Raw genomic sequence first — 14104 nt, forward strand, 5'->3', positions numbered from 1 at the left:
TACAGGGGAGCTAGAGGCTGTGGTAGGTGCCGGAAGCTTTCAGAGCGTTGCTGTGGTAGCGTTGCTGTGGTAGCGTGCGGCAGCGCTCTGATACAGTAGAAGGAGGAAGACCAAGTTCCTCCCCCTCTGCATCTGGATGCCTGGCCTGGCTCAAGCAGCACCACCCTTACTGACCTTGATACCTCACAGTCCGCAGACTTTTCAGTTTCTCGAGCAACCCCAGCCTTGAAGACTTGCCAGCCTGGCAAGTTACAAGTTTGGCGTTGGCGCAAGGAATAATTTTTGGGGGGGACTATTTCTTGCAAGCAAACTAAGCAGGCACTTTGAGGGGGAGAGAGCAAAGGAACTTCAAATATTGATTTATAAAAATATTCCTTCTTGACCCCAAAATGGCAAAGGAACTTCAAATCAATAAAGGTTTTTTTTTTGTTTTTGTTTTTACAGTAGGAAGAATAATCAAGTGGTTTTATCAGAGTATGCACACTTTTTTAAACTGCAGCTGGATGCACACTTGGAATAAACATAATATTCAGGGATATCATTTATAAATTTGCGGGGTAACAGTTTCTTGATCGAAGAAGAGATCTGACTTCCATTATGGGAATATTTTTATAGTTTGTTGCAATATTGGAAAACGCTTCAATCTGTTTTTTTTTTGCCTTCTTTTGGATCAACAGCAAAAAACGTACGTCAACCATACCCTGTACACCAACCATACCCCTAACAGCATTACACTAACTAACCATATACCTACCCTAATATTTTATATTTATAACCCACTTGTACAGACTGAGATGTGTACCTTTCTAATATTTGTTGCATTTATCCTTAGTGGGTTATTTTTCACTAAAGAGTTTATGCCAGTCAATATGTGTAAAGCTGCCCTTATCTTATTGAAATTAGCCTATTTAAAATTACATGTTTTAGCACACCCCATGCGCATTTGCTTTTTTTGAGTTTATTTTAAAAGACACCATACTGTGATCACTATATCCCAAGTGCTCCCCTACTTGAATATTTATCAAAATATCAACATTGTTATAACCAGATCCAGACAAGCATCCTTTCTAGTTGGTGCTTGCACCAGTTGTGAAATGAAGGTTACATAGTTACATAGCTGAAAAGAGACTTGCGTCCATCAAGTTCAGCCTTCTTCACATATGCTTTTGCTGTTGATCCAAAAGAAGGCAAAAAACCCAGTCTGAAGCGCTTCCAATTTTGCAACAAACTAGGAAAAAATTCCTTCTTGACCCCAAAATAGCAGTCAGATGTCTCCTTGGATCAAGCAGCTATTATCCCACTAATTAGAAATTGTATCCCTGTATGTTATGTTTTTGCAAGTATTTATCCAATTGCAATTTAAACATCTGTATAGACTCTGACAAAACCACCTCTTCCGGCAATGAATTCCATATCCTTATTGCTCTTACTGTGAAAAAACCTTTTCTTTGCCTTAGATGAAATCTCCTTTCTTCAAGCCTAAATGTGTGACCTCGTGTCCTATGTATAGCCCTGTTTATGAATAGATTTGCAGATAATGGTTTGTACTGGCCCCGAATATATTTGTATAATGTTATCATATCCCCTCTAAGGCGCCGTTTTTCCAAACTGAAGAGATTTAAATTTTTTAACCTTTCTTCATAACTAAAATGCTCCATTCCTTTTATCAATTTTGTAGCTCGTCTCTGCACTTTTTCTAGTGCCATGATATCCTTCTTTAGAACAGGTGCCCAAAATTGCACAGCATATTCAAGGTGTGGTCTTACCAGCGATTTATAAAGAGGCAAAATTATATTTTCATCTCGAGAATTTATGCCCCTATTTATAAATGACAAAAGCTTACTGGCCTTAGCAACGGCAGATTGACATTGCATATTGCTACCTAATTTGTTGTCTATAACAATTCCCAAATCCTTCTCGTGTGTGGTTATCCCTAGTTCACTACCATTTAGGGTGTAAATTGCTTGTGCATTCTTAACCCCGAAGTGCATAACTTTGCATTTTTCTACGTTAAATTTCATCTGCCATTTTAGTGCCCAGTCCCCCAATCTATCCAAATCCCTCTGCAGCAAGGCGATATCCTGCTCACATTTTATTACTTTACAAAGTTTTATGTCATCTGCAAACACTGATACATGGCTTTCAATGCCCATTTCAAGATCATTTATAAATATGTTAAATAGAAGCGGTCCCAAAACAGAACCCTGAGGGACACCACTTACCACTTTTGTCCAGCTTGAAAATTTACCATTTATGACAACTCGCTGTACTCTATCCTTAAAGGGAAACTCCAGTGCCAGAAAAACGATCAGTTTTTCTGGCACTGCAGGGTCCCTCTCCCTCCCACCCACCAATCCCCGGTTACTGAAGGGGTAAAAACCCCTTCAGTCACTTACCTGGGACAGCGGCGATGTCCCTCGCCGCTGTCTCCGCCTCCGCGACGCTCCTCCTAGTGCTTACGTCGGCCGGTGGGCGAGACTAATCTCGCTCACCGGCCGAGGAGACCTAATGCGCATGCGCGGAAATGCCGCGCATGCGCATTACGTCTCCCCATAGGAAAGCATTGAAAAATCATTTCAATGCTTTCCTATGGGGTTTTGAGCGACGCTGGAGGTCCTCACACAGCGTGAGGACGTCCAGCGACGCTCTAGCACAGGAAACCTGTGCTAGAACCCAGGAAGTGACCTCTAGTGGCTGTCTAATAGACAGCCACTAGAGGTGGAGTTAACCCTGCAATGTAAATATTGCAGTTTATGAAAAACTGCAATAATTACAGTTGCAGGGTTAAGGGTAGTGGGAGTTGGCACCCAGACCACTCCAATGAGCAGAAGTGGTCTGGGTGCCTGGAGTGTCCCTTTAAGCCACTGTTCTACCCAAGAACAAGAATATTCATCTAGACCAATTTCTTTTAGTTTGAAGACTAACCTATTGTGAGGAACCGTATCAAATGCCTTGGCAAAATCCAAGTAGATATCATCCACTGCAACACCCTGATCTATATTTCTACTTACTTCTTCGTAGAATGCAATTAGGTTAGTTTGACATGACCTATGTTTCATAAAACCATGCTGATTATTGCTAATAACACAGTTCTTCCCAATGAATTCCTGAATATTATCCCTTAATAGCCGTTCAAATAATTTCCCAGTCACAGAAGTTAAGCTCACAGGTCTATAATTTCCAGGCAAGGATTTTGAACCCTTTTTAAATATAGGAACAACATCTGCCTTCCTCCAATCCTCCGGTACAATACCTGAAACAAAAGAATCTTGAAAAATTAAATACAGAGGTTCACTTATTTCCCCACTTAGCTCCTTAAGTACTCGTGGGTGGATACCGTCAGGCCCCGGAGCTTTATTTACATTAATTTTCTTTAATAGCTGTAGCACCTTGTCTCGAGTTATTCAATCACAAGTTATTTGCAAGTTTGTTGCAGCAATCATATGCATATCTCTTGCCATAGGATCCTCATTAATATATACCGAAGAAAAATAGTTATTTAAAATTTCTGCCTTTTCCTGGTCTTCATTGACTAACAGACCCATCTCTGTTTTCAGTGTACCTACACTTTCATTTTTTGTTTTTTTAGAATTAATGTACTTGAAAAAATGTTTGGGGTTGGTTTTGCATTCTTTGGCTATCAATTTCTCATTTTCTAGTTTAGCCACTATAATTGCCATTTTGCAAGTATTATTGGCTTCCTTATATCTTATATAGGATGCATCTGATTGGTCCGATTTAAATGCTTTAAAAGCCCTTTTCTTATTTTTAATCTCTTGTTTTACTTCTCCACTAAGCCAAGTTCAAAAACCTTAATCCCTTTGCTGAACTACTAGTCCCTCGACAGTTTTTTTTTCAGAATCTGAGAGCCAGCTAAGAAAGTTAGGAGCCAGTTTTTTTTTTTTTTTTTAACTAACAAAGTTTAATTTTGAACGAAAAAAATGCCATTCTTAAAGGGACACTATAGTCACCAGAACCACAGCTTAATGTAGTTGTTCTGCTGTCAATAGTATGTCCCTGCAGGCTATTTAATGTAAACCCTGCCTTTTCAGAGTGGATGGCCACTAGAGGGTCCTGGGTCAGTATTGCACAGTGTGCAGCACCTATGTTCAGCATCTTCACGCTCTGCATGGATGCCCTGAATGTTCTCCATAGAGATGCTTTGATTAAATGCATCTCTATTAGGAGATGCTGATTGGCGTAGCATGGTGTTTGGCAGCGCATGTGCAATGTCATCCCAATGCTTTCCTATGCGAAAGCAGTGACTTAGCTGAGGTAATCAAGATTGATGATCTCAGCTATGGAGGTGGGACCAGCCGCAGTGAAATTGCGTGGGAAAAAATGTGATCGAAGGAGGGCAGGTACCTAAACAGACAAACTCACTGACAGACAGGCATACACACTCTCTGATAGACACGCAAATACACTATCTGACAGACAGACACACACACACACGTTTTCTCACGCACTCACAAATTGATATTTTTAATTTAATTTAAATCCACCCAGCCTCCCTACCTTTGGGAGAGTTGAGTGTATATTTCCCTGGGGTCCAGTGGGCCTGCTCTCTAATTTTCCCGCAGTTCCTCTCTGCTCCCCTGCATGATCTCTGTAGGGATTCCGGATTAGATGTCCCCTAATAAAAATAGTTTTAAAAAGTAATTTACTCACCTTGTAGCCCCTGCCGCATGAGTCTCTGTACTTCTGTTCCCGCCTCCTTTGTTGACATCATCTTGATGATCTCAGCCAATACGGTACTTACTTCACTATAGAGAAGCATTGGGAAGCTAGTGTGTATGTAAATTGCCGAGGTGTGCCAATTAAATGGCCTCCTGGAGTAGCATTTGATTGAGAACTGAGTCTGACTAAGGTTTCACAGGGGTGGCACCTCTAGTGGCTGTCAGGAAGACCGCTACTAAACAGCAGTGTTTTAGATTGCAGGGTTAAAACTAAAGGCCGCTGCACCAAGAACACTTCATTGATATGAAGTGGTCTGGGTGCCCTTAGTGGTCCTTTAAAATGAGGTTTTCAAGATCATGAACCAGTGAATCGTAAAGTTTACTGGATTTGGACATTGGGTATGGTGGCCGAAGAGATTGCACGAGTTGAATTAGTTACAATGTTTTCTACTTCAAAGGACACTATAGTCACCAAAACAACTTTAGTTTAATGAAGCAGTCTTTGTGTATGGATCATGCCCCTGCACTCTCACTGTTAAAGGGACACTATAGTCACCTGAACAACTTCAGCTTAATGAGGTTGTTCAGGTGAGTGCTACAGCTCCCTGCAGCCTTTTTCTTGTAAGCACTGTATTTTCATGGAAAATGCAGTGTTTACATTGGAAGCTTGGAACACCTCTACTTGCATTCAATCAGACGGCCACCAGAGGGACTTCCGAGTTCAGAAGCCCTAAAAAGGCTTCATTCACGTCTGACGTATTCACGCATGGGTGAATACTTCAGACGTGCTATCAGCACACAAAGCACTGTGAACGCGCTTTGTGTGCTGAGGCTGTCAGCACTGCGTGGGAGTGGCTTGAGCTGACAGGATGAAGACCGAAGAGGAGGAGGGGGGGTGGGTGACTGAGGGTGAGTGGGTGAGGATGCATGATGGGGATGGATGGATGATGGGAGTGGATAGATATGGATGATGGGAGTGGATGGATGGGTATGGATGATGGGAGTGGATAGATATGGACGATTGGGAGTGGATGGATATGGATGATGGGAGTGGACGGAGTTGGGTATGGATATGGATGATGGGAGTGGATGGATATGGGTGATGGGAGTGGGTGGATGGATATGGATGATGGGAGTGGATGGATATGGATGATGGGAGTGGATGGATGGATATGGATGATGGGAATGGATGGATATGGATGATGGGGATTGATATGGTTGATGGGGATAGATATGGATGATGGGGATGGATATGGATGATGGGAATGGATGGATATGGATAATGGGAGTGGATGGATGGATATGGATGATGGGGATGGATATGGTTGATGGGGATAGATATGGATGATGGGGATGGATATGGATGATGGGAGTGGATGGATATGGATGATGGGAATGGATGGATATGGATGATGGGAATGGATGATGGGGATGGATATGGATGATGCGAGTGGATGGATATGGATGATGGGAACGGATGGATATGGATGATGGGGATGGATATGGATGGATGATGGGAATGGATAGATATGGATGATGGGAATGGATGACGGGGATGGATATGGATGATGGGGATGGATATGCATGATGGGAATGGATGGATGGTGGGGATGGATATGGATAATGGAAATGGATAGATGATGGGGATGGATATGGATGATGGGCATGGATGATGGGGATGGATATGGATGATGGGAATGGATGGATGATGGGGATGGATGTGGATGATGGGAATGGATGGGGATGAATGGATGATGGGAATGGATGGATGATGGGGATGGATATGGATGATGGGAATGGATGGATGATGGGGATGGATATGGATGATGGGAATGGATGGGGATGGATGGATGATGGGGATGGATATGGATGATGGGAATGGATGGATATGGATGATGGGGATGGATGGATATGGATGATGGGGATGGATGGATATGGATGATGGGGATGGATGGATATGGATGGAGAAAGAGTGTGTGTATGTCAAATTTTTTACTACTTGTGTGTTTGCATATAAACACTATATATAGAGAGATCTCTATATATAGTGTTTCTATGCAAACACAGTTTGGCTGAGGAGGGGGGCGGGTATAGAAAGCGAGCTGAGCTGTCAGTCAGACAGCTCAGCTCGCAAACTCGCATTCCGCGCACATGCGCGGTTGAGAGCTGAGTTTCTTCATAGGGCGGCATTCAATGCCGCTGTATGAAGAATGCGATTGGTGCAGCGCACCATGTGCACCACATCACGATGACGCTTCTCAAGGAGAAGCGTCCTATTGGGCCCTGTGATTTTGTCATTTTGATGAAAAAGGGGGCGTGGCCTAGCGGGGAGCTCGGCGCTGGAACGGAGGTAAGTTTTATTATTAAAACTTACTCAGATTTTTTTTTTTTTTAGGCCAAGTTCATCGAAAAACAAGAAAAAAGGCTGGGAATGTGTTGACTATAGTGTCCCTTTAAATTCTCTGCCGTTTAAGAGTTAAATCACTTTTGTTTCTGTTTATGCAGCTCTAGCCACACCTCCCCTGGCTGTGACTGACACATCCTGCATGACAAGAAATGGTTTTGTTTTCAATCCGATGTAACTGTTTCATTTTCTTGTTTAGCCCATACCTGTTAATATAAATATTTTTTTGCAATGGTTGAACTTATTGTTGTGATGTATACTCAAAAGCCCTAAGATACTTTGCAGTGTGAAAATGTAACTGTTTGTGACCATTTGTGACTATAACCAATTTTGATTTTGTGAATTTAATTTCATAATTCCATACTTTGTTTACATGATCTGGTTGTTCTCATGTTAAGCAAGTATCACTCACAAGACTGTTTATCATATGTAGATATTGACCTATGACCTAGGTATATTGTAGATCCATGATTAGCTTAGAATTTGACACTATTTAGGTGAGAGTATTTCTTTGGTTCCTATATTTGCAACATAGTTTCTTCTTTCTTTACTTGAGTCACCCTGGTTTTCAGTTAATGTATAATCGCTTAGATCGGTTTGCGTTCCACTTACGGTTCACAGACAAGTGTTGTGTACTATCCCTATGGTAACCATGGTAACCTGGGTGTGGGGATGGATTCAGTCCAAGGATACGGGGGCTCTTTTTCGTTACATGCTCGTACTGCAGCAAATATGTAATGTGGGTGTTTGATCTTTGAGGGTAATCCTGATAAAAGTCCAGACATGGACTAAAAAGTTGATCTAAATGTAAACTTTATTTTGGTAAATAAAATTGATGTGTTTTTAAGTCCACTGGGTGTGCTCTTTTGTGACAAATTATCCTCAATTTACTGGAGGTGCACCTTGGAAAGTCCACTTGAAAGTTGACTGTAGGACTGTTGAATATACATATATCTGGTTTGTTTTACAAAGTTTTGCTTTATTATGTGCTACTGCGTATATATAATGCTTCTATAACCGGAATACTTTGTACCTGTCAGAAATTCATTGATCTGCTGGTGATATATAAGAATTTCATGATGACACTATACCTTTAAGATAATTACATTTGTTGGAATTTCTGTGTATAATTTGGTGGTTTCGTACCTTAAAGGGACACTGTAGTCACCAGAATGACTACAGCTTAATGTAGTTGTCCTGGTGAATATAATCATTGCCTTCAGGTATTTTCATGCAAACACTGCCTTTTCAGAGAAAATGCAGTGTTTACATTGCCCCTAGGGACACCTCCAAGTGGCCACTCCTAATATTGCCACTGGAGGTGCTTCCTGGCTCAGTGCTGCACAGTAGGCAGTACTGCCATTCAGCGTCTCCACGCAATGCATGGAGATGCTGAATTTTACTCTAGAGGTGCATTGATGCATCTCTATGAGGAGGTGCTGAATGGCCAAAACTGTTGCCTATTTTATCCAATCCAATGCTTTCCCCATGGGATTGGCTAAAAATCGTCAATTATGATGATATCACCAAGGGGGCGGAGCCAGCACAGTCGGACCCGTGCGGCGCTGGAAATAAGGTGAGTTTTAATTCCTTTAAAGAGGGCTGGGCGTGGGGCAAGCCACCTAAATGGTGGGTTTTGCACTATAGGGTCAGGAATACATGATTGTGTTCCTGCCCCTATAATGTTCATTTAATGTGATGTTTCCAGATATTGCAATATAGACACTAGAGGTGCTTCCTGGGTCTGTGCTGCAGAGCGTGCAGCAGTGACGTTCAGTGCTCTGCATGGATGAGCTGAAATTTAATTCAATGCATCGCTATGTTGAGATGCTGATTGGCACTGAGCGATGTCTTGGCACACATTTGCGATAGCCTCTCAATTAATACATCATTAGATAGGCTGAGATCATAAAGTTTGGTAATCTCAGCCAAGGGGGCGGAGCTTTGACAGGGCCAGCTGCAACCGATCCTGCAAGGCGCTGAAAAGGTGAGAAAAAAACACTTTTTAAACTGGGGGGAGGTCTGTGGCCTAAACAGCTATTTAGACCTATAGTGTCAGGAATACACATTTGCATTCCTAAGATCATAGTATTCCTTTAAATTTGTAATTCACTTTGAATCCTCACTTTAGTAATTAACCCTGTAATAAAATGACTACATTGATTACAATGTCTTTGTTTAAATAAGCCTGGCTAGAATTCCATTATGCCTATGAGTAAGCATGGTTTTGCATGAAATGAGTGGGGGAAAAGGTGAATACTTTTAGTTCTGTCCCTGCCCCTCCTGTTATGTTCCAGCTGTTTTAGGATTAATAAAGATTATTTATGTTCCGGTTACTCTTGATGAAGGTGTGTATTTTTCCCTTTGTGGATTTGACTCAGTTGTGCCCCCCTTTTTAAGTTCGGATTCCAATATTGTTGAATGGGTAAGGCAGAATATTTGATAGAGTCCTAACCTCAACATCTGAGGAAAGGGATTTAGGGGTGCTTATTTCAGATGACTTAAAGGTAGGCAGACAATGTAATAGAGCAGCAGGAAATGCTAGCAGAATGCTTGGTTGTATAGGGAGAGGCATTAGCAGTAGAAAGAGGGAAGTGCTCATGCCATTGTACAGAACACTGGTGAGACCTCACTTGGAGTATTGTACGCAGTACTGGAGACCGTATCTTCTGAAGGATATTGATACTTTAGAGAGAGTTCAGAGAAGGGCTACTAAACTGGTTCATGGATTGCAGGATAAAACTTACCAGGAAAGGTTAAAGGATCTTAACATGTATAGCTTGGAGGAAAGACGAGACAGGGGGGATATGATAGAAACATTTAAATACATAAAGGGAATCAACACAGTAAAGGAGGAGACTATTTTTAAAAGAAGAACTTTACTGAGAAAGAACTTTACTGAGAGGGTAGTGGATGCATGGAATAGCCTTCCAGCTGAAGTGGTAGAGGTTAACACAGTAAAGGAGTTTAAGCATGCGTGGGATAGGCATAAGTCTATCCTAACTATAAGATAAGGCCAGGGACTAATAAAAGTATTTAGAAAATTGGGCAGACTAGATGGGCCGAATGGTTCTTATCTGCCGTCACATTCTATGTTTCTATGTTTCTTTTAATTATAATCATTATTTGAAGACATACAGTCTTGTAGTGAGGTGGAATGTTGTGTTGGTAACATATTAGTGCAACGAAGTATAACAGTGCCCTCTAGTGGTTTAAATATAGAATGCATTTTAAATTTTACCAAGTAGGTTTTGTGGGAAGGTGCTTACTTACACATGCTTACTTACTAAAGTGTGAATTGTCAGAAATTCAAAGATGCCATGCAACTCCTACAGGTTTTTTTTTCTAAATTGAATTCAAAGTGAATTTTAAATTAAAGGGCACATTATATACTGGAAACTGTTTTCAATTCTTTTATTTTTATCTTGAATTTGAAATTCACTTTGAATCCTCAGTTTAGTGAGTGGCCCTGCTGAGGGGTGGGGAATTAAAAAAATATGTGCTTGTCCACAAGACTAAAAGGGTCGCTCATGGCAAGCTACCTGCGCTGATCCACAAAATAAGAAATATTAAACCAGGCTCCCCTAAATTCCGCCCCTCCAGATGTTGTTGAACTACAACTCCCATGATTCTCAGCCTATCTATTTTATTCATAGAACCATGGCAGTTGTAGTTCAGCAACATCTGAAGGTCCGGAGTTTGGGGAAGCCTGAATTAGATATACTGGGGCCAAATTAGATCATATAGAAAAATCAGTTATGTTTTCAATTTGTATATTTCGCCTAAAAGAAAGTCCACTTTGAATTTGGTTTGAATTCTATTATAAATGGGTAATGTCTCCTTTAAAAAGACACTCCAAGCACCATAAGCACTAGGTGATAAGGGCACAGCTTTCTAGAAAAGGTTGTGCATTAATAAAAGATGTAAGGTTGGCCTGATGTAGCAACTGGGTCATAGGGCACCAGTTTACTCCTGGACGCATAGCCACTACAGCAAGCTGTGGTGGTTATGGTGCCTGGATAGTTCCTTTACAAGCTATTTCATTCCTATACCACTCATCTAACTCACTTCTTTGCATTCATGTCTTTATTCCTGGATTCTGATCTCCTCCCCCTTACTCACCTCCCTTCCACTTATTTGTAGGATTCCCTTTTTATTCATCTCTGTTCCCTCTTACATATACTTATCCGAACAAACATGGATGTACTTAGAGCGCACCTAGATTTTCAGTTTTCTTCGGATAAGCTTATTGTGTATCCTTTCAATAAGAATGTGTTGTTGTTTTTTTGCTGGAGAGATTGAACATCCTCAAGTTGATGTGCATTGCAAATACTGAGTCTTTTATTGGGTGATCAGAAATAAAAAGACATACCTTAGATGAAAATATAAAGTTTAGGAGCGTAGTCAAGCATTCAATGATCATATACTGAACTTGTCAAGCAACAAGTGCTTGACTGTCTCTTCAGGCTGGGAACAGCTGCTTACCCCTATCCTTCTATCTGCTATCCTGAGATTAAAAAGACTTTCTTGGCATGCTGTAAACCCGTTATTGGTGAGCCCTGATACTGCAACTCTGAATAATTTACATTACATTATAGTTCCATTTGGATTTTTAGGGACCACGGCTACTGTTGTGGATAGAAAATGAGTTAGCGGATGCAGGGAGTTTTTAAGATATTTGAATCCAGTGTGTCATTGTTTTTATGATATTTTTCAATGTACACTATTCTTTACAGTACTATTTGTATGTGATTGTGTGGTTTAGGAATACTGTTTTTTTATTTTTTTAATTCTTTATTTTTCTTGTGCATAGATTGACAACAAGCGTGTAGAGCCACAACAGCATCTACAAGCATTTCCATAACGTTTCACAGTGTGGCAGTTTAGACGGCACATTTTTTATATTATATGAAGATATCAAGCTCTTAAACATCATTTTTGTGGTAAAACATGCTAAGCTAGACATGCATAAAACAGATCTAGTTTATAGGTGTGTAGCTTGGGTGTAGTGTGACATATAGGCATTAAGGGTTAGATTAACTATATGTGAAGCTAGCAAAGGTATCAGTATATTATATGAAGCAGGCTAGTTGGTTAAATATATGCCTTTGTAGCGCGTTACAAATCATAGAAAATAAAAATAAAACTATTTTTTAGATCCAGTGCCCCCTCATGTATCGGCCCGCAGTCTCTGGTCTTCAAGAGGGTACCAGGTCAGCTTTTACTTGCTTAAAGTACTCCTGATTACGGGAGCTGTTGTTTCATGCGACTGTTCTGCATGGCGGTCAGGCCCCGCCCCCAGGAATACTGTTTTGGAACTATTTGTCCCAATTACTAAAAGTACTAAACATGGATTTTTGACAATATACGTTACATTTTACAAACAGCTAGCACGCACCACATCCACACACATTACAGAGAGACAGCATGCATCACATCCACAGACATTACAGAGAGACAGCACGCACCACATCCACACACCTTACAAAGAGACAGCACGCACCACGTCCACACACATTACAGAGAGTCTGCACGCACCACATCAACACACATTACAGAGAGACAGCACGCACCACATTCACACACATTACAGAGAGACAGCATGCATCACATCCACACACATTACAGAGAGACCGCACGCACCACATCAACACACATTACAGAGAGACAGCATGCACCACATCCACACACCTTACAAAGAGACAGCACGCACCACGTCCACACACATTACAGAGAGACTGCACGCACCACATCAACACACATTACCGAGAGACTGCATGCACCACATCCACACACCTTACAAAGAGACAGCACGCACCACGTCCACACACATTACAGAGAGACTGCACGCACCACATCAACACACATTACAGAGAGACAGCATGCACCACATCCACACACCTTACAAAGAGACAGCACGCACCACGTCCACACACATTACAGAGAGACTGCACGCACCACATCAACACACATTACAGAGAGACAGCATGCACCACATCCACACACATTACAGAGAGACCGCACGCACCACATCCACACACATTACAGAGAGACAGCATGCATCACATCCACAGACATTACAGAGAGACAGCACGCACCACATCCACACACCTTACAAAGAGACAGCACGCACCACGTCCACACACATTACAGAGAGTCTGCACGCACCACATCAACACACATTACAGAGAGACAGCACGCACCACATTCACACACATTACAGAGAGACAGCATGCATCACATCCACACACATTACAGAGAGACCGCACGCACCACATCAACACACATTACAGAGAGACAGCATGCACCACATCCACACACCTTACAAAGAGACAGCACGCACCACGTCCACACACATTACAGAGAGACTGCACGCACCACATCAACACACATTACCGAGAGACTGCATGCACCACATCCACACACCTTACAAAGAGACAGCACGCACCACGTCCACACACATTACAGAGAGACTGCACGCACCACATCAACACACATTACAGAGAGACAGCATGCACCACATCCACACACCTTACAAAGAGACAGCACGCACCACGTCCACACACATTACAGAGAGACTGCACGCACCACATCAACACACATTACAGAGAGACAGCATGCACCACATCCACACACATTACAGAGAGACCGCACGCACCACATCCACACACATTACAGAGAGACAGCATGCATCACATCCACAGACATTACAGAGAGACAGCACGCACCACATCCACACACCTTACAAAGAGACAGCACGCACCACGTCCACACACATTATAGAGACAGCACGCACCACATCCACACACATTACAGAGAGACAGCACGCACCACATCCTCACACATTACAGAGAGACAGCACGCACCACTTCCACACACATTATAGAGACAGCACGCACCACATCCACACACATTACAGAGAGACAGCACGCACCACATCCTCACACATTACAGAGAGACAGCACGCACCACTTCCACACACATTACAGACAGACCGCACGCACCACATCCACACACATTA

This window comes from Pelobates fuscus, chromosome 5 (assembly GCF_036172605.1).
Source record: "Pelobates fuscus isolate aPelFus1 chromosome 5, aPelFus1.pri, whole genome shotgun sequence".
In the NCBI taxonomy this organism is placed as follows: Eukaryota; Metazoa; Chordata; class Amphibia; order Anura; family Pelobatidae; genus Pelobates; species Pelobates fuscus.